Below are 14223 nucleotides of genomic sequence, written 5' to 3'. Positions count from 1 at the left end.
GATTATTGTTCCTATACTTTAAATGCTTTACCTTTTAGAGTAAAATCTTTCACTTATTTCCCCTCACCCATCCTACTGCTGTAAAACCCCTTCTATAATAAATACACATGACTTCTGGCCATCAGGGCTGCAGTCCGGAGTTTGCTCTGGCTGTAGCCGGCTAAGAACATGCTAAAGGGCATGAGGTCTTAGTCTGATTCTGTTCACCCGTGTCGCCTCCCTGTGCACCCACCCCGGCTGGGGCACGGCTTCCAGCAGTCTAGTTCCAGTTTGTAGTGAAAAAGTGTTTAGCTTTTCCCCATTCACTATTATGCTAGCGATAGGTTTTTTCATATATGACTTTTATTGTGTTGAGGAATTACCCTTCTCTACTGATCTTACTGAGAGACTTATTCATGAAAGGATATTGTATTTTATCAAATGCTTTCTCTGCATCAATTGAAATGATTATATGGTTTTTATCTTTCTTTATGTTAAAAGGTTTATTATATTTATGGTCATATGTATGAACTACACTTGCATCCCTGGAATAAAGCCTACCTGGTCGGGATGAGTAATCTTTGAATTATGTTGTTGGATACAACTTGCAAGTATCTTGTTGAGAAATTTTGCATCTATATTCATCAGAAATATTTGTCTGTAATTTTTCTTTCTTGTCATGTCCTTATCTGTTTTGGGAATGACGATGATGGAATTTCATATATGACTTTTATTGTGTTGAGGAATTACCCTTCTCTACTGATCTTACTGAGAGACTTATTCATGAAAGGATATTGTATTTTATCAAATGCTTTCTCTGCATCAATTGAAATGATTATATGGTTTTTATCTTTCTTTATGTTAAAAGGTTTATTATATTTATGGTCATATGTATGAACTACACTTGCATCCCTGGAATAAAGCCTACCTGGTCGGGATGAGTAATCTTTGAATTATGTTGTTGGATACAACTTGCAAGTATCTTGTTGAGAAATTTTGCATCTATATTCATCAGAAATATTTGTCTGTAATTTTTCTTTCTTGTCATGTCCTTATCTGTTTTGGGAATGACGATGATGGAATGTTTATAAAATGAATTTGGAAGGTTTTCTTACTTTCTGTTCTTTAGGAATAATTTGAGTAGGATTGGGGATAAAACTTCCTTTAATGTTTTGTAGAATTCAGAAGTGAAGCCATCTGGACCTGGGCTTTTCTTTGTTGGAGATTGAATTACTGATTCAATCTCATGACTTGTTATGTGTCTATTAAGGTTTTCTATGTTCTCCTGATTCAATCTTGGTAGGTTATATGCATCCAGGAATTTGTCCATTTCCTCCTTGTTTTCTTGTTTGTTGGTTTATAGTCGCTTGTAGTATCCTCTCATGATGTTTAGTATTTCTATTGTGTCTATTGTAATGTTTGCTGCTTCATCATGCATTTGATTTATCTGATTTCTTTCTTTCTTCTTATCAGTCTAGCTAATGGTGTGTCGATCTTGTTCATCTTTTCAAAGAACCAGCTTTTACTTTCATTTATTTTCTGTATACTTCATTTATTTTCTATTCCATTTATTTCTCCTTAAGTCTTTATGATTTCTTTTCACCTGGCATTTTTTAGTTTTGTTGTCATTTTCCAGTTCCCTGAGGCATGATGTTAGGTTGTCTATTTTCCACTTTTCCATCTTTTTCTTATACACACCAATTTCTATGAATTTCCTCTTATGACTGCTTTAGCCATGTCCCATACATTATGGAAACTCATGTAGTCATTATCATTTGTTTCCATATTTTCTTTTTAGTTTCAGACTTCATTTCTTCAGTAGTTAAGAAGTCATTCAAAAGTAGGTTGTTTAGTTTCCATGTGTTTGTGTGTTTTTGAGGGAACTTCTTGAAATTAATATCAAGTTTAATTTCATCATGGTCAGAGAAGATGCTGGATATAGTTTCTATGCCTTTGAATCTGTAAAGACTTGATTTGTGTCCTATCATATGGTTAATCTTTGAAAATATTCCATGCCAGAGTGAGAAAAAATGTTTATTTTGTGAACTTAGTTTGGAAAGTTCTATAGATGTCTGTCAAGCCCATTTGATTTATAATATCATTTAGGTCCTGTATCGCTCTGTTTATTTTTTGCCTAGAAGATCTGTCTACAGGAGATAATGGGATATTGATATCCCCCACAATTATAGTGCTGCACCCTATCTCTCCTTTTTGCTCCAGCAGTCTTTCCTTCATGTATTTAGGTGCTCCTGAGTGGGTGCATATATATTCGTAAGCATTATCTCTTCTTGTGAATTAACCTTATACTATTATATAATGCTCTTCTTTTTCTCTTCTTACAGTCTTTATCTTGAAGCCCATTTCATCTGAAATCAGTATCACAACTCCAACCCTTTTTTGATTTTCATTTACATGGAATATCTTTTTCCAGTCCTTCACTTTAAGTCTATGTATGCCTTTATCTATAAGTTGCATTTCTTGTGGGCAGCAGATAGACAGATCCTTATTTTTTATCCATTCAGCCAGTCTGTGTCTCTTAATTGGAGAATTTATTCCATTAATGTTCAACGTGATTATCGATATTTCCAGACCTGTTCCTATCATAAAGTGACCCATTTTCTTGACTGTTTTTCATTCTCTCTTTTTTTGTTTTGGTTTTTGGTTTTTGTTCTCTTATAACTGTCCATCTGACCTTTTATTTTCCTGGTACAGCACTCCCTTCAGGACCTCTTTAAGAGTTGGTCTGGAGTTGGTAAATTCTTTCAGGTCCTGTTTTTCTGAGAATGGTTTTATCTTTTTTTCCCATATGAAGGATAATCTTGTTGGGTATTGTATTCCTGCATTAAATTGTTTTTCATTTAACTCTTTGACTATATTTCCCATTCTCTCTTTGCCAGTATTGTTTCTGACGAGAGGTCTGATGTTAGCCTGATGGGATATCCTTTGTAAATTCATTGATGTTTCCCTCTTGCCAATTTTATTATCTCATCTTTGTCTGTGGTTTACCCAATATGTCTATGATGTGCCTTGGAGAGGATCTTCTTGGGTTGATTCTATTTGGGGTCCTATGTATTTCTTGGGTGTGGATATTTGAATGCTTCTCAAGGTTTGGAAAGTTTTCTTCCAGGATTTTATGAAATAAATTTTCAATACCCTTATTATTTTCTTCCTCTTCTGGGATACCGATTATCCAGATGTTGGGATAATCGGTACCCCAGAAGAGGATATATATCTAGTATTTCTCATATATTATCATATACATTTAGTTTTTCTCATATATTATCCTCATTTTTCTTGTTGTTTTCTTAGTCTTTTTTCATACTTCATCTCTAACAATTCTGTTTTATTCTGTTTTATGGTGTCTATTTCTTCTTCAAATCATAAAAGAACTTCCTCATCTCCTGGAGCTCGTTGTTTCTTTTCTCTTGCATCTCATTTAGTTTGGTCATTACGGATATTCTGAATCATTTATCTGACATTTCCACAAAGTCCATTGTGTTGTCTGTGGGTGATGCAGAATTGATGTTTTCCCTTAGGGGAGAGACATCTTGTTGGTTGCTCATATTACTTGTTTCTCTGCAATTGTTCCTAGTCATTTGGTGATCTATACATTCCTTCCTTATTTATTTGAGGTATATCTGAGCATTCAGAAATGTGCAAGTGTAGAAAATTCATAATCTCTCCTCTGTGATGCGTCCCTGTTGCTCACCAGAACCCTGCACTGTTGTCATTGGTCCTGGGTGACCCAAAGCCCTCCTTGTTTCTAAATAACAGGTGCTCCTGAAACTGAGCTGATGAGCTTCACCTCACAAAGTAAACATCACATGGCATGAGTTGAGTGCAGTGAACTATCCAAAACACCTAAGTCCTGAGAGTTCAAAGGCAATTGGGGGAGGCGATAACCCATGGGTCCTGGCCTTTAGGTACTGCAGCCAGAGGTTGTCTGGCATCTGGTAAGGTTATTAGCTTGAAGCAGTAACCGAAGGGGTGGGGGGGAGGACAAGTTCATCCTAATGTCTCAAGACACAAACCTGAAGGTCAAAAGTGAGCTGGCGGAGGATGAACCAGGGATCCTGGACGTTAGGCACTGTAGCCACAGGCATCTTGGCATCTGGCAAGGCCATTCTTCACCTGAACTGGTATCAACACACCAGATTTAAATGACTTCTGTCTGAGCTTTTTGGGGGCTCTGGAAGATAAAATTTAAAGCAAAAATTCAGTCACCTTGGTCCCTAAACATGGCAGGACACACATCAGATTTAAATGGCTCCTGAACTTTTTTGGAGTCTCTTGAATGTATTTTTGTATTTTTAAAAGTAGATGCCTAAACATTTTTTCTTAATTTGGCAAGATGTTAACTATGAACAAGGGAAATTGTCAGATCTTATTTTGTGTGATAGTGCTGGAGATGAAAGATGTTAGAAGAGTTAAGACATGAGCTTCAAGGCTTTATCTCTCTGTCTCTGTTTTCTCTCTTTCTTCGCTACAGGGCACATGCACTTGCCTGGAGGTGCAGCCAGAAAGAGAGAGGAAATGTCAGAAATCACTCCTGGGGGCCCTTCACTTCTGTTCTCCTATTGGGATTTTGGGCATTCATGCATATACACCTTGCATGTTTCTCAAGCTGCTTGGTAAAGGACTAAAACCACAGAATCGTCCATGTGGGATCCAGCTCCTTTAATAACTGTGCCACTGACTGGTCCAAGACCTCATCTCTTACCACCCCTTTTGGAAATCGAGTGGTTTACAGGTATGATGAAAAGGTCTAAGGCTAAGAGAATTTAGCCAAAAATTAAGGTTCCCAACCCTGAAGACTTAAAGAATTGATTATTTGGATGAAATATTTTTATTTATATGTGGCTAAATCTTTAGGATCTGGTAAATCTAGACAGTATGTGCTTGTATACCCTAAGGATTTAGATTCTTAAAGTTTCTTGATTTATTAAATGGGATTTAGGATAGATACTTACCATCAGTTTTAGTATATTCTTTTTTTTTTGAGAGAGATTTTTGCTATAGGGGGTGTGTGGTTGCCAGAAAGACAAAGAGAGACAGAAAGTGAGAAATTACCCCCCCCAGGGGGGATGGCCATGCCACAATCCCTTCTCCTCCATTCTCCTCTTGGGATCCTGGGTATGGGGATATGTTTAAGAGAGAGAGAATCTGAGGTGTGGGGACATGCTCTGAGCAAACACCACCTGCTCTTTTGGGGTTTGGCAGAACCTTGTAACTTGTCTTTCCCTGACCTTGGCTGCAGACAGAGCAAGGGTGGAAATTACTAGGAGTATTCCAACAGACACATCTGATGGACTTCAAGAAACATCTTGACCCCAATTAGTAAAATCCAATCCCTGTTCTGCATCTGAAAGGTTCTTTAGCCTTCTCTGGGTGTGGTGGTACACTCCTTATGGAGAAGTTCTTTAGCCTCTTCTCCACACTTAACAGCTAGTTCTCTGCATTAGAAAAAAAGATGAGATTTTCTCTTGATGGGATTATCACCAAGGGATACACCTGGCCCAGTAAGACTAAGCCCTTATAGATTTGTTAACTGCTTCTTACTGTCTGTAACCTGGCAACCAATCTATGAAGTATCATGAAACATGCATGAGTAATGTCTCCTTGTACTATAAATAAAGACGTCCAGTTCGTCTGGGTGACATAAGCTTCTTGGGCTACCTAGGCTCAGGCTGCCTTTGTCCATTTCTACTCTATCCCTTTGTCTCATTCTTTCCAATTCCCTGATTCTGTCAAGATAGAAGGTTTTCTCTTTCTCATCCACTTTCTTGTCCTCACCAGCAGCCCTCTGATCATGATTCAGTCAGACTCAAGGCCTGGGGCGGACACCGACACCTGGGCACACATGCACATGCGCCCAGCATTAGTTTAAGCCACCAGGTCCAGGATTCAAACCATGGTCAACTACATGGGAGTCCAGCAATGTAGCCATTACTCCAACTGCTAGTTTTAGTATATTCTTAATAATATATATTAAAACTGCTAGTTTTAGTATATTCTTTAGTATATTCTTAATCCAATTGCCATATATGAAACTATCAATGAAATTGGAAGTCAATTTTCTTAAAAACTTGTATTAAACATTTCCAAGAAACTTGGGCTTGCTTTACTTCTAATGTGTGAATTTGCTGTGAAAACTGAGAGTTGTATTGCTTTTTGAGAATGCATACTCATATTTCCCTTCAGAGAAATTATGTTTGAATATCTGAAGCTTAGTCACATTAGAGAAAGTATTACTTGAATTTAAATTGTCACATACTTCCTTCTCAATATCTTACAGTATTTTTTAAATAATGAAATACTTTAGGCATACAAAAATCACTTATATAATGTCAACAATCTTATATAGATTCCTCAACTTCAAAAAGCATCATTTGTATAATTGAAATCTCTCACCCTTGTGTTATTCCATTTATCCCTACATCTTTACATATTACCAAGTTATTGTATTAAATATTTATATCATTTTACCATCCTGTCATTAATGTATGAGAGTTCTTATTGCTGCACATCTTTCCTGTCATTATTATTGTCAGACTTCTGATTTTTGCCAGTATTATGGATATGACCTGGTATTTCACTGTTGTTTCGATATGCATTTTAAAATTTTTATAGAGGTTAGGACCAGCAGTTAGCATAATGGCTATGTCGCTGGACTTCCATGTAGTCGATCACGGTTCGAGTCCTGGACCTGGTGGCTTAAACTCACGCAGGGCGCATGTGCGTGCGTGCCCAAGATCCTGAGAGGAGAATGGAGGAGAAGGGATTGTGGTGTGGCCATCCTCCCAGGGGGTGATTTCTCGCTTTTTGTCTCTCTGTCTCTCTCTATCTGTCTGGCGAGCGCATGTGCCCTATGGCAAGAACCTCTCAAAAATTTTATAGAGGTTGTAATATGTTTATTGGACATTCATGATTATTTTTCAGTGAAGTCAGTTCACATCTTCTGATCATTTTATATTAATCAAATTTGAAGAACTTGGTGCCAGCAGATGGCATAGTGTTTATGTTGCTAACCCCCACATTGGTGACTGCAGTTTGAGTATCAGACCTAGTAGATTCAAAAAAATGCTGGCACGTGTGGATGTGCCCCCAAGATACTGGGAGGATAATAGAGGATAAGGGATTGTGTGTGGTCACTCCCTCTGGGGGAGTAGTTTCTCACTCTCCCTTTTGGTGTCTCTGTCTCTCTCTCTCTCTCTCCAGTGGGCACACATGACTTAAGGCAAAAATCTCTAAAAAATTATAGAACTTTTAGAATTTATAATGGGTAAAAATTATTTGTAAGTAATAAATATTGCATATATGTTTTTGGGTTACAGTTTTTAAAAATTTATGATGGTTTTTAATGCACACAAGATTTTCTGAGAAAAAAATTGGTGGTAACTTATTGAAGTTCTTAGAATAGTACAAGACATGAAAATATGTGGCAATTGATTATTAGCTATTATTACTATGGACTTATTTATAGTAGTAAAATGTACATAACATAAAATTTGCCATTTTAATCATATTTACATTTTACATGTTCAATTCAGTGGTATTAAGTACATTCAAATGTGGCATAAACATAACTATCCATTACCAAAACATTTCATCATCCCAAACAGAAAGCCCGTACCCGTTAAACAATAGCTCCTTTCCTCCCTACTCTCCTTCCAACCCCTGGTAACTTTCGGTTTCTCTAAATTAGCTTATCCTAGTCAATGCATGTAAATGGAATCACATAATATTTATCACATAGCATAATAGTATCAAGGGACATTTTTGAAGAATGTGTCACAGTTTCTCCCATTTTAAGGATCAATAACATTTCATTGCATGCATTGCCCTCATACACACATGTGCGCGCATATGGGTATTTCAAAAACTTCATGGAAAATGTTTATTATGGGCCAGCAAGTGGTCAGGAGGTTAAAGCAGCTGGATCCCACATGCCTTACTGTGCCTTTTGAGTCTTGGACCCAGCAACTTGAAAAACACATCGAGCAAGTGTGTATGCTTGTACAAAATCCCAAGGAGAATGGAGAAGAAGGGATTGTAATGTGGCCATTCACCCTGGCGTGTGATTTGCCACTTTACCACTCTTTCTCTTTCTGTGTCTCTGTCCAATAAGTGAAAGCACCCTATAGCAGGATCAGCAGTTAGCGTAATGGCTATGTCACTGGACTCCCATGTAGCCGACCATGATTCACGTCCCAGACCCGGTGGCTTAAACTCATGCTGGGTGCATGTGTGTGAGTGCCCAAGATCCCGAGAGGAGAATGGAGGAGAAGAGATTGTGGCATGGCCATCCCCCTGGGGGGTGATTTCTCGCTTTCTGTCTCTGTCTCTCTCTGTCTGTCTGGCGAGCGCACGCGCCCTATAGCAAAAACCTGTCCAAAAAAAAAAAAAGCACCCTACAGCAGAAAAAAAACAAAAAAAGTGTGTATTATGCAAAAAACTATGCTTGTGTTTCAATTTCCTTTTATTTTGCCCTAAAATAAACTCATGGACCCAAGTAGTGGTATAGTGGTGATCCCAGTGTAAGGTTCTGGGTTTGTGTTCTGGATCCTCCTTGAACATGCCAGATGTGCATTAGTGCTCATGATCCAGGCTGTCTGAGACTGGAGGTGGATCATTTTTGAAGATCCTGTTGGGGAGGGGTACCTCTCTCACAGAAGAATTGAATAAAGATAAGAGTCAACCAATGATTTTCTTTCATTCTCCATAAACTTTTTGAAGTGTCTATATGTTTATGTATGTGTCTATGTATATATACGTATATACGTATATACACACATACAAACACACACACACACATACAAGCATGTATGTAAAACATATTGTTTATCCATTCATCCATCAATGGACATTTGGAATGTTTCTACCTTCTGGCTATTGTGAATAATGCCGCTGTGAATATTGCTGGGCAAACATCTATTTTCATCCTTTCTCTTTTAATTAGCACAATATTTTTTATTTACTTTCCATCATTGTACATCTTTATAATGTACAATATGAATTATCAAAGTATGCATCTAGTACTTGGCAATCAAATCAAGAATATCACAGTATACATCATCCTCAACAGAGAACTTAACATTTTTTTGTCTGTTAAATGTTTCCTCCATTTGCCCCTTCCACCTGCATTACTTCTTTCAATTCTTTGAGATATATGCCCAGATGAGAAATTGTTGGATCATATGGTGATTCTGTTTAACTCTTTGAAGATCCACCATATTGATTTACATAGATGTACCATTTTATATTCCCACCAGGATATACAGGTGCTTCAATTTCTTCATATCCTCACTAATACTTGAGATACATATGTACATATGTGTGTGCATGTGAAAATTAGATGTCTAAATGTAAAATTAATATATATGTATATAATATGTATGTACATATAATATATATTATAATCTTATATAACACACACACATATGAGTGTATATATATATATAATAACCACTGTAATGGATGTGAGATGGTTATTTCCCTAATTTGGCCAGCTTTGTGGCACAGCAGTACTCTCTTCACCAATGAAGCTGGATCTTGTATGACAACTGGGGCTCTAATCCCTGGTACTGTCAGCCTGAAACACACCAGGTAGGCTCATGAGTACCCAAGATCCAATGTACCAGAGGAATAAAGGAGGGGGTACATTATTATTGGACGCTATGGAGGATGCTTCTCTCTCTCAAACACACTTACATGTAGACACACACTATCATGAAATAAAAAAATTCTAATGACTAGTGAAGGTTGAATATCTTTTATTTGAGTTTTGACCATTTTTATATCTTGTTTGATAAAATTTCTATTCAAGTCATTCGCCCATTTTTTATTTTAGTTGTGTTTTTTATTTTTCTTGTTAAATTGTAGAAATTCTTAATTTGTTTGTTTGTTTGCTACAGTGCACACACACTCTGCAAAGATACAGAGAGAGGGAAAGTGAAAAATCATCCCCAGAAGGGATAGACACACCACAATCACTTCTCCATTCACTTATCAGGATTTTGTGCATGCACACACACACGTGCCTGGTGTGAATTTCAAGCTACCATATCCAGGATTTGAACTGTGTTCAGCCATGTGAGAGTTCGCTATCTTAATGACCACACCACCTGCTGGCCTCAAATTGTAGGAGTTCTTCACATGTTCTGGATATTGATCCCTCATCAGATATATGATTTCCAAATATTTTCTCCCATTCCGTGTGGAGTTTTTTTTTTTTTTTTTTTTTTTTTTTTTTTTTTTTTTTTTTTTTTTTTTTGTCAACTCTGTTGACAATGTGGTTAGTTGCATAAAAGTTTTCAATTTTGAATAAGTCCAATTTTGTAATTTTCTTTTGTCACCAATGCTTTTGGTATCATATTCAGGATATCTTTGTTAAATCCAATGTCACTGAATTTATTCTAATGTTTTCTTCTAAGTTTTCCAGTTTGGGCTCTTATTTTTATGTATTTGATCTATTTTTAGTTAATTTTTGTATGTGCTGAAAGGAAAGAGGTCAATTTCATTGTTTTACATTTGGACATCTGGTTTTCTTAGTACAGTTTGTTGACAAGTTTGCTTTTCCTTATTGAATAATCTTGGCACTATTACTGAGAATCAATGAGCACATAATTGAGGCCTTATTTTTGAGATCCATTTCTTAATCCATTGGTCTATACGCCTGCCCTAATACCAGTATCATACTGTTCTGACTACCATAGCTTCTTAGTAAATTTTGAAATTAAGAAGTGTGAGATCACAAATTTTGAAATCAGTAAGTGAGAGATGTCCAACATTGTTTATTTTCTACAAGATTGTTTGGCTATTTAGTCCCTTGACATTTCATGTGAAGTTTAGGATGGATTTTTCTATTTGAGCAATCAATGATATGGATTGTGCTAAATCTGTGTCTCATTGTGGGTATTAGGATCATCTTAACAATATTAAGATGAGACATCTCTCCATTTATTTATAGATTTTTAAATTTCTTTCAGCAACGCCTTGTAATTTTTGTTGTGTAAGACTTTCTACTTCCTTGGTTAAATTTATTCTATTTATGTTATTATTTTGATACTATTGCAAATAAAGTTTTTTTTAAATTTATTTTATGGGTTTTTCCATGTCAATACATATAAATTCAATGGAGTGTGTGTTGATATTGTATCCTGCAACTTTACTGAATTCATTTATTGGCTTTAACAGTTTTTTGTAAAATCTTTAGGATTTTCTACATGTGAAGATTATATCACCTGCACATAGAAATCCTTTTACTTCTTACTTTCTGGTTTTAACATCTTTTATTTCTTTTTCTTGTGTAATTTCTATGGCTAATACTTTCAATACTATATTGAAAAGGAAAGGCAAAATAAAGCATTCTTGTCCTAGTTCTGCTCTTAATTCAAAAGGTTTTAGTCTTTCACTATTGAGATTGAGATTGGCTATGGGATTTTCAAATATGGACTGTATGTAATAGTGCACAAACTTCCCTTAAATTCTTGGTTTATTGAATTTTTTTTTTAATCAAGAAAGAGTATTGTGTCAGCTAGTGGCACAACAGTGCCACAATGCTCTGAATGCTGGACCAACATGAAAAAGTCTTGGTTTCCCATCCAAAGGTCTCCCTGTGCTTGCCAGGTACATGGGAAAGTGCCTGTGATCTCAAGTGGCTGAGGCTGGGGGTGAATCATGGCATAAGGACTCTGTTTAAAATGTCTCTACATTTCTTTATCCCTCTTTGTCTCTATCTCTCTCATGAAAAAAATAAACTTAAAAAAAAACATGTTGAATTTTGTCAAATGTCTTGTATCAGTGAGATGACCATGATCTTTTTCTATCATTTTTTTAGTTATATATTACATGTATTTACCTTCTTATGTTGGACCCCTCTTACTTTCCAGGAATAACTCTCACTTGGTAATGTCATACAGTCCTTTTTAATATGCTGTGGAATTTGATTTTCCACTATACTGTTCAGGCATTTTCCACCAGTATTCCAAAAATATTGTTTTATAATGTTCTATTTTATAGTATTTTACACATTCTATGATTGTATACCATTGCAGCTTGTAAAATAAATTTTCCCAGTTTGAATACGCTTCATATTAGTCCAGTTAAAAATATTATACACATAATCATCAACAGATAATTTTCTATTTTTGTGTCCCTTAAATGTTTTGCTTCTTCCTTTTTCCCCTTGATTCCCTTTTTCTCACCCTCCCCTATTTCTGACTCTCCTTCCACACTGTCTCTGTTATTCACAATTGTTCTGTATGATTTTATATCTTTCAATAATTTATTTTCTACCATAGCATGTGGACATTCAGATTATATTGAGTGGGGACATACAACACCTCCTTTTAATAGTTTGGCTTACTTTGCTTAGCAGTAAATCTTTGATATTCATCCATTTTCTGTCAAATGTCAGGGTCTCGTTGTTTTCTATGACTGAGTAGTATCCCAAAATGTATCTGTGCCACACATTTTCGTTCCATTTATGTTTGTGGACATTTGGGTTGGCATGTCTTAGCAATTGTGAATAATGCTTGCAGTAAACATGCATGAGCAAGTAGTTTTCCAGTTGAGTATATAATTAATTAACACCCTTAAACCACAGCCAATAATCCAAAAATTATCAAGGAGTAGAATTGCTGGATAATATGGTAGTTTTATTTGTAGTTTTTTGAGGAACCTCAATATTGTTCTCCACAATGACTGACATAGTCTACATTTTGACTAAAAGTCAAAATGGTTCCCTTTTCACCATAGCCTTGCCAGTACTTACTTTTTAATTTTTAAATTTTAGCCATTCTGAATGGGGTTAGGTGGTATGTCATCGTGGTTTTGATTTGCATTTCCCTTATGGTACAGGATGTTTAGCATTTTTTCATATGCTTTTTTATCTGTTCATGTGTCTTCCTTGCAGTCCGTTCAGCTCATTTTCCCATCTTTTAATTGGATTGATCTTTTTTTCCCCAGGTAAGCTGCTTGAGATTCATGCATATTCTAGTTATCAGTTCCTTATCTGAGGCATAGCTTGGAAATATATTACCTCATTTTGAGGGTTGCCAAGTCACTATTATTACTGTTTCTTTTGGTGAGTGGAAGCTTTTGAACCTGATGTATTCCCACTTGTCTATTTTTTGGATTATTGGCTATGGTTTAGGGGCATTAAGAATTTGTTGCATGTTCTAATGTCTCCAAGAATTTTCCCTGCATTATTCACCAGTAGTTTTATAGTCTGAGGATTTGGTTTAGTTATTTGATCCATTTTTAGTTGATTTTTGTTAATAGTGAGAGATAGGGGTCCAATTTCACCTTTCTGAAGGTAGATATCCAGTTTTCCCAGCACCATTTGCTAAAGAGATTTTCTTTCCCCCATGGGATTTAATGGTGCCTTTTGTCAAAAATCAGTTGAATATAATGTTTTGGGGTTTATTTCTATTCTGTTCTACTGGACCACATGACTGTATTTGTGACAATACTATGCTTTTTGATTATCACAACTTTGAAATGTATTTTGGGGTCAGGGAGTGAAATGCCTCCTACTCCACTCTTCTTATAAAGTATAGTTTTGGCAATATGGGGTCTTTTATGATGCCAGATGAATTCTGTAATTGTATTTTTCTAAATCTGTGAAGAATAATTATGGTTATTTGATTGAGATTGTATTTAATTAATAGATTAATTTGCATTAATCTACAAAATAAAACAATTGACAGTTTGATTATATTAACTCTTCTAATCCTCACCACATGATGTCTTCCTACTTTTTATGTCACTTTTGATTTCTTTTTTACTTTTTTTTGTGGTTTTCCTTGTAGAGGTTTTAGACTTCTTTGTTTAGTTTTATTCCCAGATATCTTATTTCTTTTGTGGCAATTGTAAATGGAATTTCTTTCTTCAATTCTATCTCAGTATGCTCACTGTTGGTGTATAGAAATGCTATAGATATTGCATGTTGATTTTGTATACTGCCACTTTTCTCTATTGCTTTTTGATTATCTCAGTCCATTTATTTTTGTCTTGATTTTCTGTAATGTCTTGATAAGTTTTATAGTTTGTCAACAAATTCCTTGAGTATTTCTTAACTTATTTCTAGGCAACATTTTTTGATGCCACTGAAATGTTATCTGTATCTGTGTTGTTTGTTGAAATATTTTAAAGCAGATTGACATTACTCCCTTGAATATTTTTAAAGAATTATCTCATTTAACTTTATTCATCATCATTATTATGATTTTTTAATTTGGT

Source organism: Tupaia chinensis, unplaced genomic scaffold (genome assembly GCF_000334495.1).
Source record: "Tupaia chinensis unplaced genomic scaffold, TupChi_1.0 Scaffold144341_1, whole genome shotgun sequence".
NCBI lineage: Eukaryota > Metazoa > Chordata > Mammalia > Scandentia > Tupaiidae > Tupaia > Tupaia belangeri.
Note: the sequence above shows the minus strand (reverse complement) of the source record.